The sequence below is a fragment of the Vulpes vulpes genome, chromosome 13 (assembly GCF_048418805.1).
Source record: "Vulpes vulpes isolate BD-2025 chromosome 13, VulVul3, whole genome shotgun sequence".
NCBI lineage: Eukaryota > Metazoa > Chordata > Mammalia > Carnivora > Canidae > Vulpes > Vulpes vulpes.
This window is the reverse complement of record NC_132792.1, coordinates 57,006,908-57,032,483: the sequence shown is the minus strand read 5'-3', so window position 1 is coordinate 57,032,483 and position 25,576 is coordinate 57,006,908. Positions and strand designations below refer to the sequence as shown.

General features: G+C 37.4%; 1 pseudogene; it reads right to left on the bottom strand.

The window, feature by feature from the left end:
* Positions 1-261: 261 nt before the first annotated feature.
* LOC112932495 (MAP kinase-interacting serine/threonine-protein kinase 1 pseudogene) lies at positions 262-25,576 on the bottom strand (annotated as a pseudogene).

Here is a 25,576-nt window from a genome sequence, read left to right as displayed (position 1 = left end):
GTACGTTGATAAGAAAACTTGTTAAGGAGATAAATTAAAAATCGCTGCTAAAAAAAAAATCGCTGCTGAAGGATTTACTCCGTATACCAACTTTTCATTTCTAATCCAAATATTGTTGAGTGTGTCAAGGTGATAAAACTACATTATTTTTCAAAATACTTAAGAACCCAAATACTGTTTTCTTTGAGAGAAGCCATTCCGTTAAGTCAGAAAGGTGAATCGCTTACTCTTATTACTAGAGTGTTCTTACTTCCTTGAATTTCAATGATTGTCATTTGGATGGCTTTTGTACTCACCAGTTATGGCACCAATTTGTTTTTTCTTTTTGTAATATGATTTAGCAAATGTCTGTGAAAGGGGGGGAGAGGAAAGAGGGTTAATAGGTACAAAATAAAATACACTTCATTTATCCCTCAAAAAACAAACAAACAAACCAAAAAAAACAAAACTGAGAAGAAAAGAAGAAAAAAGACTAAAAAAACAAACAAAACAAAACAAAACCCTGAACAGAGTATCCAAGAACTGTGGGACAACTACAAAGATAATAATGTATGAGTAATAGGCAAACCAGAAGACAAGAAGAAAGAAAGAAAGAAGAAAGAAAGAAAGAAAGAAAGAAAGAAAGAAAGAAAGAAAGAGGGGATCCCTGGGTGGCTCCACGGTTTGGTGCCTGCCTTCGGCCCAGGGTCTAATCCTGGAGTCCCGGGATCAAGTGCCGCATCGGGCTCCTTGCGTGGAGCCTGCTTCTCCCTCTGCCTGTGTCTCTGGCTCTCTCTCTCACTCTCTCTTTCTCTGTGTGTGTCTATCATGAATAAATAAATAAAATCTGAAAGAAAGAAAGAAAGAAAGAAAGAAAGAAAGAAAGAAAGAAAGAAAGAAAGAAATTAAGTATGAGTAACAGAAATACCAGAAGAAAAGAAAGGAAGGAACAGAAACAATATTGAAGCAATAATGACTAAGAATTTCTCCAAATTAAGGTCAGACACCAAACCACAGATTGAGGAAACTCAGAGTTATCAAGCTTGGTAAATGCCAAAAACAAAACAAGAATTTAAGCTAGGCATATGGTATTCAAACTGCAGAAAATCAAAGATAAAGAAAAAAATCTGAAAAGAAGTCACAGGGGGGGAACAGTCTATAAAGGAACAAAGAAAAGCATTGTATGCAACTTCTCAGAAACCTTGCAAGCAAAAGAGAATAGGGTGAAATATTTAAAGTGTTCAGAGGAAAAAACCACCAAACTACAATTCTGTGCATTGTGGAGTTATCTTTCAAAAGGGAGCGAGAAATAAAGACTTTCTCAAGCAAAAATCAAACAAAAAGTGAAGTGCTACCAGTAGACCTGCCTGGCAAGAAATGTTAAAAGAAGTTCTTTAGAGAGAAGGAAAATGATAATAGATCAGAAACTTGTATCTACATAAAGAAGAGCATCCAAGGAATAAATGAAAGTAAAATACTTTCCTTTTGTTTTTCTTAATTGATCTAAAAGATAACAGTTTGTTCAAAATAATAATGGCAGGGATCCCTGAGTGGCTCAGCTGTTTAGGGCCTGCCTTTGGTCCAGGGCGTGATCCTGGGGTCCCGGAATCGAGTCCCGCGTCGGGCTTCCTGCGTGGAGCCTGCTTCTCCCTCTGCCTGTGTCTCTGCCTCTCTCTTTCTGTGTCTCTCATGAATAAATAAATAAAATATTTTTTAAAAACCAAAATAATAATGGCAACAATATGTTCAATTATGTATGTGCATATATATTTATAAATACTTATGTATAAGGGAAATGAATGACAGCAATAATACAAGGGATGAGTTAGGATTATTTTGTTATTATAAATTACTTGTACTATTCATGAATCAATATAGTATTATTTGAAAGTGGATTTGGATTAGTTGTAAATGTGCAAACTAGGGTAATCATGAAAAAACTATACATACACACACACACACACACACACACTACTAAGGAAGGAAGGAAAATAGAATACTATAAAATGCTCAATTAAAACCACAGAAGGGGGATGCATGAGTGGCTCAGTGGTTAAGTGTCTGCCTTTGGCTCAGGTCGTGATCCCGGGGTACTGAGATCAAATCCTGCATCAGGCTCTCTGCGGAGACCCTGCTTCTCCCTCTGCCTATGCCTCTGCCTCTCTCTCTGTGTCTCTCATGAATAAATACAATCTTTAAAAAATAATAATAAAACTACAAAAGGGGGCATCTGGCTGGCTCTGATGGTTAAGCCTCTGTCTTAAGCTCAGGTCATGATCTCCAGGTTCTGAGATTGAACCCCATGTCAGGCTCCTTGCTCAGTGGGGAGTCTGCTTCTCCCTCTTCCCCCAACCCCCTGTTCATGCTCTCTCTCTCTCAAATGAGTAAATAAAATCTTTAAAAAAAAAACACAGTAGGGGTGCCTGAGTGGTTCAATCAGTTGAGCATCTGCCTTCGGCTCAGGTCGTGACCCCAGAATCCTGGGGTCTAGCCCCATGTCAGGCTCTCTGCTTGGAGCGGGGCCTGCTTCTTCCTCTTCCTCTGCCTGCTTGTGCATTCTCTCTCTCTCAAATAAATACATAAACAAACAAACAAACAAATAAAATCTTTAAATTTTTTTTTAAAGCAGCAAATAAAAAATATACATAAAAGGCAGAAAACAGTGAGACAAAAATAGAAACAAAGAATATCAACAAGTAGAAAACAGTAACAATATGGTGGACATCAATCCAACTCTTACTGACAATTGCTTTAAACATCAATGGTCAAAATACACTAATTAAAAGATATCAAGGTGGATCAAAAAACAGGATACAGTTATATGTTATATACAAGAAACATACTTTAAATATAAAGACACAAGTAGACTAAAGGGAAAAGAATGGAGAAAGATAGCGCATGTTAACACTAATCAAAAGAAAGCTGAAGTGGCTGTTTAATTTCAAACAGCAGACTTCAGAGCAAGGAAATTTATCAGAGACAAAGAAGGGCATTATATTTTGATAAAAGGATCATACTTTAGGAGAACTTAAAATCCTTAATGTGTATGCTCTTTATTTTTTAATTTAATTTTTTAAGATTTTTTTTTTTTTTATTAATGAGAGACACAGAGAGAGGCAGAGACATAGGCAGAGTGAGAAACAGGCCCCCTGTAAGGAGCCCAAAGCAGGACTCAATCCTAGGACCCCGGGATCACAACCTGAGCCAAAAGCAGATGCTCAACCACTGAGCCACCCAAGCACCCCTGTGTATGCTCTTTAAAACAGTGTCAAAAATAAATAAATAAATAAATAAAAATAAAACAGTGTCAAAATATGTGAGGCAAAAACTGATAGAACTTCAAAGAGAAATAGGTGAATCCACTATCTGAAACTTCAACACCCCTCTCTCAGAAATGGACAAATCCAGCAGGTAGAAAATCAGTAAGGATGTAGTTGAATTCAACAGAACTATCAGTCAACTGGATATAATTAATATCTATAGACTACCTCATCCAACAATAGCTAAATATACATTCTTCTCAAAATCACATGGAACATTCACCAGAGAGAACATATTCTTTTTTTTTTTTTTAAGATTTTATTTATTTATTCATGAGTGACACACAGAGAAAGGCAGAGACATAGGCAGAGGGAGAAGCAGGCTCCTGGTAGGGAACCTGATGCAGGACTCGATCCCAGTACCCCAAGATCATGCCCTAAGCCAAAGGCAGATGCTCAACTGCTGAGCCACCCAGGCATCCTGAGAGATCACATTCTTGACCTTAAAACACACCTTAACAAATTTAGAAGAATAATAGTCAAGCAGCGTCTAATTTTAGACTGCAATGGAATTAAACTATAAACAACAGAAAGATAGCTGGAAAGTCTCAAAATACTTGAAGATTAATCAACACAGTTCTGAATAATGCATGGGTTAAAGAAGAAAATGCAAGATAAGTTTTTAAAATACTTTGAACTAAGTGAAAATACAGCTTACCAAAATTTATGGGATCCAGTGAAACAGTACTTAGAGAAATTTATAGCATCAAATACATACATTAGAAAAGAAGAAAGATCTAAAATCAATAATATCCTCCACCTTTGGAAACTACATCACTACAAATCCCATGTATATTAAAATGAAAATAAAAGAATATTATTATGAACAACTCTGTGGCTCCAAATTTGGTAACCAAGATGAAAGGGACCAATTTTTTGAAAGGCACAATATGCCAAAACACACACAAGAAGTAGCAGACATCTAAATAGTCCTATATTTATTTTAAAAATTGAATCAATAACTTAAAACCTTGCAGAACAGAAAGCACCAGGCCCAGATAAGATTCACTGGTGAATTATACTATTTAAGAAAGAAATTATATGTGCTATTGAAGTGAGCACTTTAAGGAAGATATTATACAAACTCTATAATCTTTTCTAGAAGACAGAAGCAGAGGGAATACTTCCTAACTCATTCTAAAAGACCAACATTACCCTAATATCAAAACCAAAGACGTTATAAGAAAAGAAAACCAGTATCTCTCATGAATGTAGATGCAAAATCCTCAAAAATATATTAGCATATTTAATTAAGTACAAAAAGTTATACACCTTGATTAAATAGAAATTTTCCCAGGTATGCAAGACTGTTAACATTCAAAATCAATTAATGTAATCCATCATATCAAAAGACTAAAAAAGAAAAATCATAGGATCATATCAATAAATACTGAAAAAACATTTGACAAAACCCAGCACCCATTCATTATAAAAACTCACAGTAAACTAGGAATAGAGGAGAACTTCCTCAACTTGATAAAAATTACCCATTAAAAACCCATAGCTAATAATATACTTAATGGTGAGAAATAAGAATCTTTCCTACTAAGATTAGGAACCAGGCAAGGATGTCTCTCTCATCATTGCTTTTTTTTTTTTTTAATTTTTATTTATTTATGATAGTCACAGAGAGAGAGAGAGAGGGGGGCAGAGACACAGGCAGAGGGAGAAGCAGGCTCCATGCACCGGGAGCCTGATGTGGGATTCGATCCGGGGTCTCCAGGATCGCGCCCTGGGCCAAAGGCAGGCGCTAAACCGCTGCGCCACCCAGGGATCCCTCATTATTGCTTTTTAACCTCATATAGGAAGTCCTACTAATATATAAGATAAAAAGTATATAGTTTGGGAAGGAAGAAGCAAGACTGTCTTTGGTCACAGATGAAATGATCATCTATACAGAAAATCCAAAATAATTGTTAAAACTCCTGGAACTAATAAGTGATTATAGCAAGGTTGTATGATATGAAGTTAATATGCAAAAATCAATTGCCTGTATACTAGCAAAGAACAAGTGGAATTTGAAATTAAAAACATTATGATTTATATTAGCACCCCCCAAGGAAATAATTAGGTATAAATCTAATGAAATATAAGACCTATGTGAAGGAAACTACAACACAGATGAAAGATGTCAAATAAATAATAAGTGGATAGTTCATGTTCATGGATAGGAAAACTCAATATTGTCAAGATGTCAGTTCTTCTCAATTTGACTTATAGATTCAGTACAATATCAATCAGAATCCCAGGCTAATTCTAAAGTCTAAATGGAGAGGCAAAATATTCAGAATAGCCATCTCACTATTAAATGAGAACAAAATCAGAGAACTGATACTACTCAACTTTAAGACTTACTATAAAACTACAGTAATCAAAGCAACATAGTATCAGCAAAATAATAGATAAATGGAACAGGATAAAGAGCCCAGAAATAGACCCACATAAATATAGTCAACAAATCTTTGACAAAGGAGAAAGGCAATACAGTGGAATACTGTATTTATCAAATGGTCCTGGAGATAGGCATCCATATAGAAAAAAGAATCTACGGTGCTTGGGTAGCTCAGTTGATTAGGCATCTGTCTTCGGCTCAGGTCATGATCTCAGGATCCTGGGATCAAGCCCTACACTGAGGCTTCCTGCTCAGCAGGGAATCTGCTTTTTCTCCCTCTCCCTGCCTCTCTGCCTACTTGTGCTCTGTGTGTGTGTGTGTTTGTGTGTGTGTGTGTGCCACATAAGTAAATAAAATCCTTTAAAAAAAAAGAATAAAGAATCTAGACACATACCTTACATTCTTTAAAAAAATTAACTAAAAATGGATCATAAACCTAAATGCAAAACACAAAGCTATAAAGCTTTTAGAAGATAACTTAGAAAAATCCAGGTACCATTGGCTATGCAATGACATTTTAGAGATAAGACCAAAGTCATGATCTATGATATAAATAACTGATAAGTTGGACTTCCTTAAAATTTAAAGTTCCTGTCTGCAAAAGATAATTTTCAGGAGAATGGTAAGACAAACCACAAGCTGGGAGCAAATTTTTGCAAAAGACACATCTGATAAACACTTATCCCAAGTATACAAAGAATTCAACAATAAGAAAAAACAACTTGGATTAAAAAAAAATGGCAGAAGACCTGATCTAATCAAAGAAGATATACAGATGGCAAGTAAGTGTATGAAAAGATGTTCAATATCACATGTCATTAGAGAACTACAAATTAAAACAGTGGATGTATGGATAAGCTGTGGTACATCCAGACACTGAGATATTATTCAGCTCTAAAGGGAAATGATCTGTGAAGTCATGAAAAAACCTAGAGAAAAAAAAAAAAACCTAGAGGAAACAAGCACATATTACTAAGTGGAAGAAGCCAATCTGAAAAGGCTAGATATTGTATGGTTCCAACCACATGACATTCTGGAAAAGGTAATACTATAGATACAGTTATAAGATCAGTGGTTGCCAAGAGTTAAGAGGAGGGAAGGATGAATGCATAGAGCACAGAAGCTTGTGCTAGGGTAATGAAACTATTGTGTATGATACTACAATGGGGAATACATATCCTTATACATTTGTCTAACATCCAAAGGATATCTAACACCAAGAAGGAAACCTAATATAAATTATTGACTTTGTGTGATACTTCTGTGTCAATATAAGTTCATTGATTGTAATAAATGTACCGTTATGGTGCAGATGTCACCAGTGGGAAAGGTGTACATGTGTGAGGACAGGGGTGTTTAGGAACTCTGTAATTTCCACTCAGTTTTGCTGTGAACTCAAAACTTCTCTAAAAAAGAAAATGTATTAATTTTTTAAAATACCAGTTTTACTCAAGTTAATATATAAATTTAATATGATTTGAATAAAAATAACAATCGTATCCCCTGGAACTAGGTAAGTTGATCCTAACGTGCATACATGAGAAAATAGACACTCAGGAATAGCTACACAAAGAGAAGATAATAATGCTGGATTAGCCTTACCCTACACTATAAACCCTCTTAAGTTAAAAGTCCATGGTACTGGTATATGAATAGATAAACTGGTATAACAGAATAGAAAACCCAGAAAGAGCACAAAGTATGTATGGAAATTTAATATGTGGAAAATTTGGCATCTCAATCCACCAGAAAAGTGATAGGCATTTTTAAAAAGATTATTTATTTATTCACGAGAGACAGAGAGAGAGAGAGAAGCAGAGGGATAAGCAGGCTCCATGCAGGGAGCCTGATGTGGGACTTGATCCCGGGTCTCCAGGATCAGGTCCTGGGCCAAAGGCGGCACTAAACCACTGAGCCACCCAGGCTGCCCATGATAGGCATTTTAATAAACGGTACTGAGATAACTAGATAGCCATTTGAAAAAACATAACATTGGCTCTATGCCTCACAATATATATCATAATAATTTCCAAATGAATCAAAGATCTAAATGTAAAAAAATGAAACCATATAGGGAGAAAATATGGCAATACATGTATCCCAGATGAAGGGATAATCTCCCTACTATCTAAATAACTCTTAAAAAATAAAAGGGAAAAAAAGACCAAACTCCTGACTGGCAAATGGTCAAAAAACAGGAACAGATAGCTTTCAGAAAAAAAAAAAAGGATCTTAAAAGCTTGAGAAAGTTTTCACCTTTACCCATAAGAACGGAAACACAAAACTGCCCTGAGACCATTTCTCAGCTCTCAGATTGGTAGAAATTAAAATGGTGTAAACCTGTGAGAAAACACGCACGTTTATATATCATTGTTGGGAATGCAAAATGGTACTACCTCTCTGGAGAAAAATTTGGCAATGTCTAACAAAAGTCAACATGCATCTACCTTTGTCCCAGCATTTCTGCTTCAGAGAATTTACACTGAAGATTTACCCCTCCGCAAATACAATACAAAATTTCTACAAGGTTATTTTAAGTGGCATTATTTGTACTACAAAATTATTGGAACAATGTAAGAGTCTATTGATAGTAGACCACCAGTTCATGAACTATGGTTCAGTTACAAAATAGAATACTGTGCAACTATAAAAAGAATGAGAAACAGCTCTGTGAATGTATATGAAATGATTAAATGAAAAAAAAGCAAGGCAGGAAAGAAGCAGCACTCTATCTTTTGTGTATAAAAAAGGGGGGGGGGAGACAAGCACACACAAACATGCAGACATTTTCTAGCTCTACCCAATGAAAGGTCATAGAATTAATGATAATCCAGTAACTATTCCTCACTAAAGGAAAGACTTATTAGCAAATGGCTGATTCCAGGTTGGGGCAGGGAAAGCTCAAGGCTAGCCCAAAACTATATCATTGTGCCAGAAAGTGTTCATAGAATGATGAGGACATGTGAAAAGGATTCAGTACCCATCTTGAAAGAATTCCCACTGGTTATATCGGATATTTTGGTTATTAAAAAGAATAGTTATGGTAATGAATTATAAAATACTGATTTAGAAAAAAAAATTCACGAATTATAGCAATACTCCAAAAGAAAAGAGTATCAGTAAACCTCTTACAAAAGAATGCCAGCTAATAAATGAGGAAGTAAAGACAGAGTTAGAAAATCACCATTTCGTAACTGCCCATGTAATAACTGATTAAGGCAAAGGTCTTCCTTTGGTATTAAGACACTAATACCATTAGATAAAATGTTGAGGAACAGGATAATCACAAACTACCAACCTCCAGAGTACTTATAAATTTCAACGGGTAAAGTATATTCTTTGTTAATCAGAGATACTGATACTACGTGAATTGAACTTAGTATCATGAGTGAAGAGACAAATTGATATTAAAGGCCTCCTATTGGGATTTAATGGTAGTATACAGCATTACCCATTTAGTATTCTTTGACTAAAGTTTTAGCCTGAATCTAATCATGAAGGAATAGTCAGTCAAATCCAGACTGTGAGGCATTCTGTAACACAATTGGCTGGGGCTCTTAAAAAAATGTCAGCTTAAAAAAAATGTCATCATGAAAAAAGGAAAAAAAAGAAGAGGATTGTGCTAGAATTAAAGAAGACCAAAAAGATAGGGTGCCTGGCTGGCTCAGTTAGTAGAGCATGTGACTCTTGATCTTAGGGTCGTGAGTTTGAGGTTTGCATTAAATGTAGAGTTTACTTAAAATTACTTAAATAATAAGAGTAAAAAGACAAAACAATTAAGGACAATAAGTAACCTTCAGTAAATGCTAGATTTAAAAACAGGGCAATCAGGGAAATTTTAATGTTACTATATCAAAGTTATTTTTCGGTACTCACTGTATTGTGATTATATAGGAGAATATCCTAGTCTTTAGGGCAAGCGTGTTATAGTATTTATGGGTGAAAGTGTCAGGATTTCTGCAACTTTCAAATGGTCAGTCAAAATTACAGATTTCATACACACATGTATGTGTATGTATTCTACATAGTGAAAGAGCTATAGCTATATAGGGAAATGTATAGATGATTTTCATATCTAATTTCATGTATCATCTCATCCTGTAGTACCCAGTTATTTAATCCAGCTCTAAGTGTTGCTGTAACGGTGTTTTGTAGATGTGGTGAACATCTACAATCCAGTTGACTTTATGTTGAAGATATTACCCTTGATAATCTGGGCAGGACTCATCTAATCAAAAACTTTTGAGAGCAAAAACTAAGGCTTCCCTGAAGAAGAAATCTTGCCTCAAGGCTGCAGCATGAATTTCTGCTTGAGTGTCTAGCCTGCCAATCTGCCCTATGGATTTCAGACTTGCCCCCATATTGCATGAGCCAATTTCTTAAAACCAACTTCTTACATATATATGAAGAGATAAAGCTTATGTGGCCAATGTTAACGATGGATAAATCTAGATGGTCCTTTCCTTTGTGGTACTTATAGGGTAGAGAGGGAGAAAACCTGATTAAACAAATCCGTAAATAATTACACATTACCAATTGCTAGGAAGGAAACAAAGAGACAGGTATTAAAAGTAATAATAATAGTTAGCCATAGAGTGGTACCTCTTTGAGACAGGGTGGCCAGAGGAGGCAACTGTGATTGATAATCAAGTTGAGACATGAGGCCCGAAAAAGAGGAAGCCATATGAAGAGCCAAAGAGCAAGAATCCTCTACATGGGCAGTACAGCCAGCCTAGATAGAATTGAGTCCTGGCAATGTGAATATGCATCATAATGTAAATGCTATGAAGCGCTCCCCCATCTTGTTTCTAGTAGAATATCAAGTTTCCACAGCAGTATGGAAGATGTTTCATCCGTCAGAAACTATTTGCCTATCCAATTATATCCCGGTGGAAACAATTTACTTATAGTCTCTTCAAATTTCCTGTCAGGTAGATGCTAAATTATATGAAATAGCATTTACTGTTGCTATTGAGCGTCTGCCTTTGGCTCAGGTCATGATCCTGAGGTTCTGGGATCGAGTCCCACATCGGGCTCCCTGCAGGGAGCCTGCTTCTCCCTCTGCCTGGTCTCTGCCTCTCTCTCGCTCTGTGTGTTTCTCATGAATAAATAAGTAAGATCTTTAAAAATAAAGAAAATGATCGAGTCAACCCTATCTTTTCCTCTACACCACACAGGTATCTCCAGATTCCAGGGTTCAACTTAAACTCAGCAAATATTTACAACTCTGCTATGCACAAGGCCCAATACGAGATTTATGGGGATTAAAAATATTGCTCAGTGTTCCATAATCTGTAAGGGAAACAGACAGATGTAATTATAGAATTATATAGACATGTATAATTACTATGATCTAAGGCTAGTTGTGGTATGTGCTGAAGTAGACATATAAATAAAAGCAAATGAGAGAACAGAGATTGGGAAGGGGATGATTTGAAATAGGTCTTAAAGGAATGGTAGAGCTGTGGGAAAAGAAGGGAAAGCAGAAGCACTTTTTAAAAAATTAATTTATTTTTCTAATTCCAAATAATTCATATACAGGGTTATATTAGTTTCAGGTGTACAATATAGTGATTCAACATTCTACACATTACTCAGTGCTCATCATGAGTGTACTCTTAATTTCCTTCACCTATTTCACCCATCCTCCATCCCCACCCTGTCAGTCACCATATATAGAGATAATTAAGAGTCTGGTCTTTTTGTTTGTCTCTTTTTCTTGTTTGTTTGGTTTCTTAAATTCCACAAATGAGTGAAATCATATGGTATTTGTCTTTCTCTGACTGACTTATTTTATTTAGCATTGTGCCCTCTAGATGCATCCATGTCGTGGCAAATGCAAGATTTCATTTTTTTGGATGAGTAATATTGCATTATATATATATATATGCATTATATATATATGTATTGCATTATATATATATATGTATAATTTTCTTTATTCCTCTATTAATGGACACCTGAGTTTCTTCCATATCTTGGCTGTTGTAAATAATACTGCAATAAACACAGGGGTATATAAGAATAAGAATCTTTTTCATGAAGTCCAGAGTTGGAATGTTTGTAAGTGATGATTAGGATGGCACAGCTGTTGGTGAAGGAGGGTAGGGATATAGGTTAGATGTTGTAACACATACCATTTTGATTATGAAGCAGGACAGAATGTGAGTAGTGGACTGCAGGTGGGAAAGAAAGAGGAAAATAAGGGGCAGGGGCTATAAGTAAGGCCTGGCTCTGGGGCTAGCTCTCCTAGTAGTGATCTGTTGACACAACAGATGGACACATGAACCCAGGACTGAGATCAGTACCCACGGAGCTTGCTTTACACAGTGGACACTGTGGCTGGGATCTCTAGCCAGCAATGGAGATGCATTACAGTTTCAAGAAGTGTTTTTTTTTTTTTAAGGTTTTATTTATTTATTCATGAGAGACAGAGAGAGAGAGAGGCAGAGACCCAGATAGAGGGAGAAGCAGGCTCCCTGCAGGGAGCTCAATGTGGGACTCAATCCCTGGACCCAGGATCATACCCCAAGCCAAAGGCAGATGCTCAACCGCTGAGCCACCCAGGCATCCCATCAAGAAGTGTTTGAAACAGATCCTACTTGGTGGTTTGAGTTTCCATGGAAACATTTTAGTCTCATTAAGAACATTTGGCAATATTTAGGCATGGTCTTTGGGCCCCAGTCAAGCAGGAAGTCCAGGTTTACACCATACTTGGTAAAGGAATTGAATTAGAATCAGGACCTTGTGACAGATGTAAAGTTAGACCAATAAAGCATGGAGTCAGAGATTAAGAGACAAGCTGTAATTCCATAAATATATTCCAGATTCACTAGCTATTAATCTGAGAGCAGCAAAATTCATTCTATTCACCAGGCAATAATGGAGATGAAGTTTCTAAAATACATTATTTAACCAGAATTGGACAAGGACTCACCATGACTCAGCTAGAGAGCTAAGGATTCTTGGGCCAGCTGCTGGTGGGATGCAATGTTAAAAATATAGGTTGGATTCAGAATGTTGTTGGCCTTAAAAACTATTTACTTCATATGTATGTGGAGTAATATCACAATATTTTTCAGAATCATCCAGAAATGACAGAAAGTGGCTTCTTTTTTTCATTAGTCCATAATAATAGAAGAAAGAGTCCAGAAACAGACCCACAAATACACTATAGCTTGATTTACAACAAAGGCAACTGTGCAGTGCAGCAGGGGAAGGAATCGCCTTTTCAGTCAATGACACTGGATCAATTAGACATTAATGTGGAAAAAAAAGAAATCTTGACCTCTGCCTAATACCATAAATATCAATTCTAGATGGACTATAATTCTAAATGTGAAAGAGAAAAGAAGAGAATAGCTTCAGGGCCTTGGAGTAAGCAAAAATTTCTTAACACAGTACTAACCATAACCATAACACTAACCATAAGGAAAAAATAATTTCGATTATATCAAAAATTAAGAACTTTTGTTCATAGGAACCCAACATTAAGATAGTGATAGGCAAACCACAGACTGATAAAAGATATTTTCTTTTCCACCTTTTTTTTAGATTTTATTTTATTTTATTTTACTTTTTAAAGTAGGCTCCATGTCCCACATGGGGATTGAAGTCACGACCCTGAAATCAAAAGTAGCATGTTCATACCAACTGAGCTGGTCAGGTGTCCCTGAAGATATTTTCAATACATTTAGCAATACATATAGCAAGATGCATATCTACAATATATAAAGAAGCCTCATAGGTAAATAAGAGACAGGCAACTCAAAAGAAACTGTGCAAGAGAGGCACTTCACAAAAGAGAATATTTAACTAAATATCTAAATAAGTACAATACCACAATACCACTTCCTCTAGAATGGCTAAAATGAAATGTCATTACTAAGTGTTGGTTGGTAAGGGTGTGGAGTAGCTAAAACTTTCATACACTGCTGAGGAAAGCGTAAATTGGTATAACCACTTTGAGATTCCTGGTGGAAGAGAAAGAGGAAATGTGGGGCAGGGGCTGTAGGAAAGGCGTGGCTCTGGGGCTGGCTCTCCTAGTAGTGATTAGTTGACACAACTTCCAGGAGGACACATGACCTGAGACTGGCATCAATACCCGTGGAGCTTGCTTTATTATTATTATTATTATTATTTTAGATTTTATTTATTTATTCATGAGACAGAGAGAGGCAGAGACACAGGCAGAGGGAGAAGCAGGCTCCATGCAGGGAGCCCGATGTGGAACTAGATCCTGGGTCTCCAGGATCACGCCCTGGGCCAAAGGCAGACGCTTAACCACTGAGCCACTCAGGCGTCCCTCATGGAGTTTGCTTGAGAGAGTGGACACCGTGGTTGGGATCTCTAGGCAAAAATTCACAAGTGTAGCCAACAAGTGTAGCCAGCAAAGGAGGTGCATTTCAAGAAGTGTTTGAAACAGATCCTACTTGGTAGTTTGAGTTTCTATGGAAACATTTTAGTCTCATTAAGAACATTTGGCAATATTTAGGCATGGTGTTTGGGCCCCAGTCAAGCAGGAAGTCCAGGTTTACACCATACTTGGTAAGTAAATTGAACTAGAATCAGAATTTATAAAGTCAAACATATGCATTTCCTGTGCACTTACAATTTTACTTCTGGATATTTATATTTACATAAAATGCATATATATGAGCACCAAAAGCCATGCAGAAGAAATGTTCATAGCAGCATTATTTGTAAGAGCTCAAAACTGGAACCCAAATGTCCATCAACAATAGAATGGATAAATGAACTTACATAGTTCTGTATGTCAATTATAGCTCAATAAAACTGAAAAAAAAATGCACTACCCTTTCCCTGGAGAGGTGCAACTCAATGTCTTCTCAATTATTGAATTTAAAAACAAATCTGAGGTCTCTAAGTGATACCTGTTTCTACTCCAGTTCTCTTGTGATCCTCTTAAGGACTAACTATAAAGTTAAACCTCCACAAGAGCTAAATGAAATAGTGGGCAGAAAAGGAGGTGGTGGAAAAAAGGGATTGTACTTAACACATGTAGATATACACAGGACATAGCAGGAAAGAATATGTAGATAGAGGTTGTAATTGTCATTTTTACAACTGGTTGTAAGGCTAAAACAGGTTTTTATGATTTTTCTCTTCCACTGTGTTTCCTTTGCCTCTAGTCAGTAAACCTCCTGGCTAGAATTCTTTACTCAGTGGGGTGACCTAAACTTTTATTCTTGGAGGATCTGAGCTCCTGGTGATCTTGTCTCCATGGAGTTGCAGTAATCTTTCATTAACATTGATGCTGGATCTAGGGAATCTCCAGGGATCAATTTATATTCCTAAGTTGAAACAATGATGCATGAGGCAAGAATTAGCTCTCCCCCAGAGTATATTTCTTAGTTATAAAAGAGTTCCTGCTTCTTTACTTTGAGAACATGGTGGCAGATTTAGCTATCAAGAAAGGTTATGAGAGATTAAAAATGACCTCTGTTTAATGTTTTGGGTTCCTACTCTTTTCTTAATATCTTAAATTTTACATAGTAGACATGTAACCACCAGTGGCCAACTGAAATAATATTTTATTCTTAATTAATTAATTAATTTTTTAGTTTTTTTAGAGGGAGAGAGCACGTGAGTGGAAGGAGAGGGTGGAGGGCAGAGGGAGAGAGGTGGGAGGACTTAGGGACTTGATCTCACCACCCTGAAATCATCACCTAAGCCAAAATCAAGAGTTGCATGCAGTCTTAACTGACTGAGAGTTGGAGTCTTAACCAACTGAGCCACCCAGGTGCTCCTCAACTGACATTTTAATTCAGTGATTTATTGACTCAATCTTCCAATTTGTTGTTTACAATGATCAAAAGGCCTGTGGCTGGAAAACAGAATACTAGAATTCTAGAATTCTAACTGTGCCCTGAAATGAAACAGATTTGAGTTTGTCCTCTTTTTATTTTTTTAAGATTTTATTTATTTATTCATGAGAGACAGAGAGAGAGAGAGAGAGGCAGAGACACAGGCAGAGGGAGAAGCAGGCTCCATGCAGGGAGCCCGATGTAGGAGCAGGCCCTGAGCCAAAGGCAGATGCTCAACCGCTGAGCCACCCAGGCGTCCAAGGCTGTCCTCTTTTTCTCAAGCTACTTATTACTATTAAGAGTGATCATTCTATTTCTCAGACTATATTTTCACACTATTAATTCTTCATATCTTTCATCTTGTTCTTTGATAGGTGCTTTGCAAGCATCCAAAGCTCTGTCCTCAATGGGCAAGAAATAACTTGAGTGGCTATTTAACCCTCCTGAGCTATTGACTTTCAGATTACCACTCATGAATACTATGGAATTGCCACTACTTTTGGCCCTACCTGGCCAAGGTAATAAGAAAAAATATATATCAGATTCCCCTATTTTCCTGAGAGTTTGTTACCCTTAACCTACCTGTAACATCAATTTCTGTAAGACTCCTAGTTTTCAACTGAAGCTTGGGTAGAAACAAAAGGCAATTATTGGAAGGATGTGGAAGGTTCCTTGGTCATGTCCCAGTGCATGGGTAGTCAGGAAGCAGGAAAGAAGTCTCTTTTTGGCTCTGTAGTAGGATGTTGGGGCCCCACCTTCATTTGTATTTAGATAATGAGTTTTTTCAAAATCCAGGATGGGAACTTCTATGATATACAGCTAAAACAAAAATAAACAAACAGGATATCCCACAAAAATGTCCCCTGCAGTTTCAATTTCTTTCTTCTAAATTTCATAATTTTTCAGTTGACATTTTGAAGATTTCTCTGTTAAACATCATATTGCCTGCAAAAAGATATATTTTTCCCAATATTTATACCTAATTTAAAAAAAGTACTGGGATGAGTACTGGGTGTTGTACTATATGTTGGCAAATTGAATTAAATTAAAAAGTTACCAAGAAATTTCCAAGAAATACTAGTATATTGTTAGTATTATGTTGGTTCTCATTTTTCTTTTAGAGATGTAATTGACATAAAGCACTATAGTAGTTTCAGGTATACAACATGACTTGATATTTGTATATATTGCAAAATGATCACCACAATAAGTCTAGTTAACATCTGTCACCATACCTAGATAGAAAAAAAAAAGTGCCTTTCTTATGATGATAGCTTTTAAAATCAACTTTCAGCAACTTTAAAATATGCAACACAGTTTTATTAACTATAGTCACCATGCTGTACATTACATCTCCATGACTTATTTAATCTGGAAATTTCACCTTTTGATCCCTTTTACCCATTTCACACACACACACACCCATGCCACCCCCACCTTTGGCAATCACCAATCCACTTGTTCTCTGTATCTATGAGCTTAATTTGTGTTGTTTTGGTTTTTAGGTTCCACATATAAGTCAGATTATATGGTACTCATCTTCATCTGACTTATTACACTTGGCATGATGTTTTCAAGGTCCATTGTGTTGTTGCAAATGGCAAGATTTCATTCTTTTGTATGGCTGAATAGTATGCCACTTTCTCTGTGTGCATATATTACATATATATGACATTCTTTCATTCACTGATAAATACTTAGTTTCCATATCTTAGCTGTTGTAAATAATGCTGCAATGAACATGGGCAAGGTGAGGAATGGCATATATCTTTTTACATTAGTTCTTTTGTTTTCTTCAAGTAATTACCCAGAAGTGTGGTTGCTGGATCATAGGGTAGTTTTATTTTTAATTTGGTGAGGAAACTCCATACTGTTTTCCATAGTGGCCACACCAATTTACATTCCTACCAACAATGCACAAGATTTCCTTTTTCTCCAAATCTTCACTAGCACTTGTTATTTTCTCTTCATTTTTAAACCAAATGCCTCTGATGAATATTTTGTGTTAAGTGTAGTAACTATTGGGTTGGTATTTTTTTTTTAAACATTTTATTTTTATTTTTATTTTTTTTTTATTATTATTTATTTATGATAGTCACAGAGAGAGAGAGAGGCAGAGACACAGGCAGAGGGAGAAGCAGGCTCCATGCACCGGGAGCCCGATGTGGGATTCGATCCCGGGTCTCCAGGATCGCGCCCTGGGCCAAAGGCAGGCGCCGAACTGCTGCGCCACCCAGGGATCCCGGGTTGGTATTGTTTTAAAATAATGTATGAAATATTCTGTTCCTAGTGTCTTAGTTTAAAATCAGGAGTGGAAACGATTTTTTACCAAATGATTTTTAAATATCTATTGAAATGATCCTACCTTTTTTCCTTTGGTAAATTTATACCAATACATTTTCTTGCCTTCAACCACCTTTGCTTTCTTAGACTAAACCTCATTTATGGTATTTTTTGACTATAGTCTGGATTTGATTTGCTGGTATTTAATTTAGAATTATTGCCTCTAGATGCCTGTGGAAGGAGCCTTTGTGGATCACTTTCTTTTCTTTCTTTCTTTCTTTTTTTTTTTTTTTTTTTTTTTGAGGAGGAGGTGTTGTCAGAGTTTGATTTCAAGATAATACTAGTTTTGTAAGAGTGACTTGGAAATTTGCCATCTTTTTATATATGCTAGAATAATTTTCTAAGGGATTCATGTTTCTTGAATATTAAAAAATGAAAACACTTAACTATAAAAAGAACCTAGTCTTATGACTCTTTGGGAGAAATACCTTGACAACTACATTTTGTTCCATGGTTCATTGGTCTATTTAGGTTTCACCTTGGTTTAATTTTCATAATTTACATTTTCCTACTAAGTCAATCACAATTCAAAAATTTATTAGAATCATGTATATAATATTCTAATATAATTTTGAAACTTTTCTCCATTTTTGTGTACAACCTTTCTCAAAACAAATGTTGGGCATTGTTTTTTCATTTTATCTGTGCATTTTTGCTCTCCCACTTTTCTCTTGATATGTCCCATAAATTTGTCTATTCTGAATCATCTCATATTTATAAATGTCCTTAAAATCTACTAATTCCTATTTTCTAACTGTTTCTAGTTTTGTTAATTCTTTTATCCTACTTTCCTTGGTATTTTTTTCAAATGTTTTAATTTGTTTTCTCATTCTTTCATATCCAATAAAGGCTATGAATTTGCATAAGATGGATAGATGCACCTCAAAAATTTTTACTCTTTCTTTAAAGAATATCTTGTAATCATTACTTTTTTTTCTCCTTCAGCTAGTTATTTTTTATTTTTATTTTTTAAAAGATTTTATTTATTCATGAGAGACACAGATAGAGAGCAAGAGAGGCAGAGACACAGGCAGAGGGAGAAGCAGGCTCCATGCAGGGAGCCCGATGTGGGACTTGATCCCGGGACTCCAGGATCATGCCCTGGGCCAAAAGCAGGCACTAAAACCGCTGAGCCACTCAGGGATCCCCAGCTAGTTATTTTGATGTTTAAAATTTCATTAGGAATTTTTGAGTATATATCCAGGAGTGTAAATACGGAGTCATTAACATTTTTTTAACATTTTTAAAATTTAAGTATAGTTGACACAAAATGTCACATTAGATTCAGGTCTACAACTTAGTGACTTGACAAGTTTATACATTATGCTGTGTTCACCACAAGTATAGCTACAATCTGTCCCATTATATCACTATTACAATATCATTGACTATATTCCTTAGGCTGTATTTTTTATTCCTATAACTTATTCATTCCATAAGTAGAGGCCTGTATCTCCTTCTGCTCTTTACTCATTTTGCCCAACCTCCCACCTGCCTCCCCTCTGGCAACCATCAGATCTCTGTATTTACAGTTCTTATTTGTTTGTTCATTCCTTTTTTTTTTAAGATTTCATTTATGACTGGAGTCATATGGTGTTTCTCTTTCTTATTTCCCTTAGCATAATACCCTTTAGGTCCATCTATATTGTTTCAAATGACACAATCTCAATCTTTTTTTAAGTACTGAGTAATACTCCATTGTGAGTGAGAGAGAGTGTGTGTGTGTGTGTGTACTACATTTTCCTTATCTGTCTATTGATGGACACTTAGATTGCTTTCATGTCTTGGTTATTGTAAATAATGCTGCAATAAACGTAGGGGTACCTATATCTTTTTGAGTTAGTGTTTTTGTTTTCCCTGGGTAAATAACCAATAGTGGAATTATTGGATCATGTGGTCTTTCTATTTTATTTTATTTTTTAGAGATTTACTTATTTATTTTGGAGGCGAAAGGGCAGAGGTAGAGGAATAGAAAATCCCAAGCAGACTCCACACTAAGTACAGAGACTGATGTGAGGCTCCATCTGACAACCCTGAGATTGCAAATTGAGCCAAAACCAAGAGTCAGTCACCCAACCTAGTGTGCCAAGGAGGTGCCCCTGGTATTTCTGTTTTTAATTTTTTGAGGAAACTCCATACTGTTTCCCACAGTGGCCGTACCAATTTATATTCCCACCAACAATGCACGGGGTTTCTTTTTTCTCCATATCCTCGCCAACACTTGTTTCTTGTCTTCTTGATTTTAGTTATTACAACAGGTGTGAAGTGATATCTTATTGTGGTTTTTATTTGCATTTCCCTGATGATTAGTGGTGTTGAGCATCTTTTCATGTGTCTGTTGGCCATCTGTATGTCTTCTTTGGAACAATGTCTATTTGGGTCCCCTGATTAGTTTTTAGTTGGATTGTTTGCTTGTTTTGTTGTTGTTTGGCCTGTTTATAATTGTATAAATTTTAAATTTTTTTTTTTAAATTTATGATAGTCACACAGAGAGAGAGAGAGAGAGAGAGGCAGAGACACAGGCAGAGGGAGAAGCAGGCTCCATGCACCGGGAGCCCGACGTGGGATTCGATCCCGGGTCTCCAGGATCGTGCCCTGGGCCAAAGGCAGGCGCCAAACTGCGGGATCCCTAGATAGATAAATAAATAGATAAATAAATAGATAGATAAATAAATAAATTTTTTTTTTTAAGAATTTATACAATTGGGGATCCCTGGGTGGCGCCGCGGTTCTCTCTCTCTCTCTGTGTGACTATCATAAATTAAAAAAATAAATAAATAAAAACTTTATTTATCTATTTATGAGAGAAACAGAGAGTGAGCAGGGGGAGGCGCAGAGGGAGAGGGACAGCACATTCCATGCTGAGCACAGAGCCCAATGCAGGGCTTGACCCCATGACCCTGAGACCATGACCTAAGTTATAATCAAGAATTGTACGCTTAACTGACAACCACCCAGGCATCCCCAAAATTATATATATTTTGGATATTAATCCCTTATCAGAAATGTCATTTGCAAATATCTTCTCCCATTCTGTACATTGGCTTTTAGTTTTGTTGATTTCCTTTGCTGTTCACCAGATTTGTATTTTGATATTGTCCCAATTGTTTATTTTTCTTTCCTTTCCCTTGCCTTATGAGACATATCTAGAAAAATGTTGCTATGGGTGATGTCAGAGAAATTATTGCCTGTGTTCTCTTCTAGGATTTTTATGTTTTGAGGTCTCACGTTTAGATTTTTAAAAAAGATTTATTTATTTATTCATGAGAGACACAGACTGAGAGACAGAGGCAGAGACAGAGGCAGAGGGAGAAGCAGGTTCCATGCAGGGAGCCCAGTGTGGGATTCGATTCCGAATCCCGGGATGACGACCTGAGTGGAAGGCAGGCGCCCAACCATTGAATCACCCAGGCGTCCCTCACATTTAGATCTTTAAACCATTTTGAGCTTATTTTTGTGTATGATGTTAGAAAGTAGTCCATTTTTATTCTTTTACATGTAGCTGTCTAGTTTTTCCAGCACGGTTTATTGAAAAGATTATCTCTTCCTTATGGTCTATTCTTGCCTCCTTTGTCACAGATTGACCATATAAATATAGGTTTATTTCTGGGGCTTCTATTCTGTTCTATTGATCTATGTGTCTATTTTTGTGCCAATACCAAATTGTTTTGACTACTGCAGCTTTAAAGTATATCCTAAAATCTGGAATTGTGATACCTCCAGCTTTGTTCTTTTTTCTCAGAATTGCTTTGGCTATTTGGGGATTTCTGTGGTTCAGTACACATTTTAGTATTGTTTGTTCTAGTTTTGTGGAAAATGCTGTTGGTATCTTGATAGGGATTGCACTGAATCTGTAGATTGCATTAGGAGGGTAACATGGACACTTTGACAGTATTTATTCTTCTAATCCATGAACCTGGAATATATTTCCAATTTTTTGTGTCATCATCAGTTTCTTTCATTAGTGTTTTATAGTTTTCAGAGTACAAGTCTTTCATCTCTTTGGTTATGTTTATTCTTAAGTATTTTATTTATTTTTTGTGCACTATGTAAATTGTATTGTTTTTTAAATTTCTCTTTCTGCAAACGCATTGTTAGCATATGAAACACTACCAATTTCTGGGTATTAGTTTTGTATCCTGCCACTTTATTGAATGTTTATAACTTCTACTGTTTTTCTTTTTTTGGTAGACTCTTTAGGATTTTCTATGGTTAGTATCATATCTGCAAACAGTGACAGTTTAACCTCTTCTTTACCATTATGGATGTCTCTTACTTCTTTTTCTGTCTGATTACTATGACTAGGACTTCTAATACTATGTTGAATAAAAGTGGTGAAAATAGACATCCTTTATTTTTCATGATCTTAAAGGGAAAGCTCTCAACTTTTCCCCATTGAGTATAATGTTCACTGTGGGGTTTTCATATGTGGCCTTTATTATGTTGAGGTATGTTCCTTCTAACTTCATTTTGTTGAGTTTTTATCATGAATGGATGTTGAATCTTATTAAATGGGGTTTTTTTTGCATTTATTGAGATGATCATAAAATTTTTATCCCTCATTTTGTTGATGCGGTATATGACATTGATTGATTTGTAACCATCTTTGCATCCCAGGAATAAGTCCCACTGATCATGATGAGTGATCCTTTTAATGTATTATTACATGTAGTTTGCTGATATTTTGTTGAGGAATTTTGCATGTATGTTCATCAAACATATTGGCCTATAGTTTTCTTTTTTGTGTGTCTTTGTCTAGTTTTGTTATCATGTCTCATAGAATGTATTTGGAAGCTGTCTTTCCTCTTCTGTTTTGGAATAGTTTGAGGAGAATAGGTATTAACTCTTCTTTAAATGTCTGGTAGAATTCATTTGTGAAACTGTGTGATCCTGGACTTCTTTTTTTAAAAAGATTTTATTTATTTATTTATTTATTTATTTATTTATTTATTTATTCATTCATTCATTCATTCATTCATTTATCCATTCATTCCATTCAAGACACACACAGAGAGAGGCAGAGACATAGGCAGAGGGAGAAGCAGCCTCCCCATGGGGAGCCCCACGCGCGACTTAATTCTGGGACCACGGGATCATGCTCTGACACAAAGGCTGACGCTCAACCACTGAGCCACACAGGCATCCCTTTTGAACCAAAACCAAAAACCAAAGTTCTTTGATTACCAATTCAATTTCATTACTTGTATTTGTTGTAAAGTTTTTCTGTTTCTTCCTTGTTCAGTTTTGGAAGATTGTATGTTTCTAGGAGTTTATCCATTTCTTTTTTTTCTTGTATATATATATTTTTTTCTTGTATATTTTTTTCTTGGGGAATTTATCCATTTCTTCAAATTTTTCATAGTATTCTCTTACAATCCTTTATATTTTTGTGGTGTTAGTTGTTACTTCACTCTCATTTCTGATTTTATATACTTAAATCCTTTCCCTTTTTTCTTGATGTGTCTGGCTAAGGCCTAGTCAATTTTGTTTATCTTTTTCTATTTTATCTTTATTTTTCTATTGTTTTTTAGTTTCTATGTTATTTATGTTCTGAATTTTGTTATTTCCTTTCTTCTACTTACCTTGAGTTTTTATTCTTTTTCTGGTTCCTTTAGGCACAAGATTAGATTGAATTTTTTTCTTTTTCTTCTTTTCTTCTTTTTTCTTCTTTCTTCTTCTTTTTCTTTCTTTTTCTTCTTTTTCTTTCTTTCTTTTTCTTCTTTCCTTCTAAAGATATTAATTTTGAGGGCAGCCCCGGTGGCTCAGCGGTTTGGCGCCGCCTTCAGCCCAGGGCGTGATCCTGGAGACCCAGAATGGAGTCCCAAGTCGGGTTCCCTGCATGGAGCCTGCTTCTCCCTCTGCCTGTGTCTCTGCCTCTCTCTCTGTGTCTCTCATAAATAGATATTAATTTTAAGTATTCTCTTTACCCAATACTGGGCTGCACACCTGGAAACCCACACCCAGCCCTCAGGTGGGCAGGAGCCCAGCAGCAGAGGTGTCCCTGCCGCAGGTGATTATGCAAAGTGGCAAATGATTGCTTTCGTTTTCTTTTCAAAAATTGTATTTATTTCTTATGAAAGACAGAGAGAGAGAGAGAGAGAGAGAGAGGCAGTGGGAGAAGCAGGCTCCACACAGGGAGCCAGACATGGGACTCCAGGATCACACCTTGGGCCAAAGTTGGGCGCTAAACCGCTGAGCCACCCAGGGATCCCCAAAGACAACCTGTTTGGATAGAGTTTTCTCCTGGATGGCTCTGGGGAAATGGGGGGTTGGGTGGGAACCTCAGGGCCTTGTCCGGGATGGGGCCCGGAGCAGCTGCTTCTGCTTGCCCTGCGGCCTTTGGCGGGGCCTAGGCAGGCCGAGGTCCCGAAGCTGGCCGGAGTGGGTCGGAGTGCGGCGGGAGTTGGGCCCGGTTCCGGGTGGTCGCTGCGGCCTGGGCGGGCCAGGCGTGACTTGCAGGGAGGGGAAAGCCTCCCAGAGCAGAGACCCTCGACCAGGGACTCGGATGACTGTGCCAGCTCGTCTTGCTCACGCTGAGAAAGCTGGCGGTTAAGCGCCAGGGCCTCAGCTGCGAAGAGTGTCAGTGCGTCGTGCTGCTATTTCTCTGGAGGACTTGTGGCGGGGGCAGTCCTCTTTCTGGAGCTTGGCCCTGCACCCACGGATGCTGCAGGACTTGGGCAGCACCCAGTCTCTGCTTGGCATCTCGAGCCAGGAGCTTGGAGATGAGGTCTTTGGCTTCGCCCAGTCCTTGTCAGGAAACTCATGCTTGCCTTCCTGGATGCTCTCAAATAGCTCCTTCTGGCACATCCTGCAGGCTCCTCCCTGGTCCCAGCCACAGTCGGTCCCACAGTGACCTACAAAGGGGGGCGGGGGAGCCGGTGGGCATGATGTCGAGGACCACACCCAGGCTCCACAGGTCACAGCGCTTGTCGTAAAAAGGGGCCTCATCCCTGAAGACCTCCACCACCTCCGGGGCCATGTCCTCTGCAGAGCCACATGGAGTGGTCAGCTCCGGTGTGGTTATGGGGGTACAGTGGGGGTTTCACCCCACTGCCCAAGTCAAAGTCACAGATTTTCACTGGAGACTCACACAATGTATTTTCTGGCTTCAGATCGCGGTGAGCGATGCCTCTGGTGTGCAGGAAGTCAAGGGCAGCGGCCACATCGCGCACCACTCGGCTGGCTTCTGGCTCGTTGAAGCGTTTCTGCTTCTGGAGGTGGGCCAGGATGGAGCCTCCTTGCAATTTCTCAAAGACCAAGTAAAACCTTGTGTCATCTTCAGAGAACTCAATCAGCTCCAAAATGTTCTTGTTTCTCTGACACTGATAGAGCGTCTCCACTTCTCGAAATACCCTACTGCGACTGCCCTGCTTGGTTTTCGATGATTTTGACAGCATCCTCTGCCGTTCTGCAGGCTCACGGCCCCTTGAACGTTGGCATAGGCTCCCTCTCCAAGCAGTTCAGAGGTCAGCTTGTGTGTGTCTTCAAACTTCCCTGGTAAGGAGACAGTGGCCCCGGGCCTTTCACTGCTTTTTCTTCTTGTCACCCTCTGCAATGGGAAGGGGTTCACTGCTGCCCATCTCTTGTCCAGCTTCTGAGAACTAAATCCTCTGTAAACTGAAATGAAATAATGAAATAATGCTCCTGCCAGAGGGCTGCCGTCTTCCAGCAACAGGAAGTCTTTCAATAGTCTCTGGAGGTGGCAGGCATTCTTC